The following is a 403-nucleotide window of genomic DNA, read 5'->3' as shown; positions in this document are numbered from 1 at the left end:
AACCAATTTCTTTAATAAAAAGACTCAGACATTAGGGGATACATTTAGATCTTAGATTTGTTGAGTGATTTGAGGAGGAAATAAAAATGGGCATTTCTTTTCACTCCACAAAATCACTGATCGAAATACAGTCACTTCAAACACAACTATTCACCTAACAAAAGAGTTATGTAAGCACTACCCAACAAAAACAACAATAGAATAGATCTTCCATATTTCCAGCCCATCATCAATCCGTGTGCATAAAAAAAGAGATAATACAGAATATAAATTGAAAAAAATGAAATAAAATAAAATTATGACTTAGGGGGTTGGGTGCTCATATTCTATGGGTGTAAATGTGTCTGTCATGGCATGGCAATAGCATTCAGAACGAGGAATTTTGTATAATCATCGCACCCCC

At 33.7% G+C, this 403-nt stretch overlaps 1 non-coding gene across 1 annotated transcript; it reads right to left on the bottom strand.

Moving 5' to 3' along the window:
• Positions 1–314: 314 nt before the first annotated feature.
• Positions 315–403, bottom strand: LOC145816236 (small nucleolar RNA snoR8a). The gene has a single exon (XR_014358672.1). It is a non-coding gene; the product is annotated as a small nucleolar RNA snoR8a (small nucleolar RNA).

The sequence above is a fragment of the Camellia sinensis genome, unplaced genomic scaffold (genome assembly GCF_055761805.1).
Source record: "Camellia sinensis isolate YWXY unplaced genomic scaffold, ASM5576180v1 Unanchor3, whole genome shotgun sequence".
Taxonomy (NCBI): Eukaryota; Viridiplantae; Streptophyta; class Magnoliopsida; order Ericales; family Theaceae; genus Camellia; species Camellia sinensis.
Note: the sequence above shows the minus strand (reverse complement) of the source record. Positions and strands in the feature narration are given on the sequence as shown.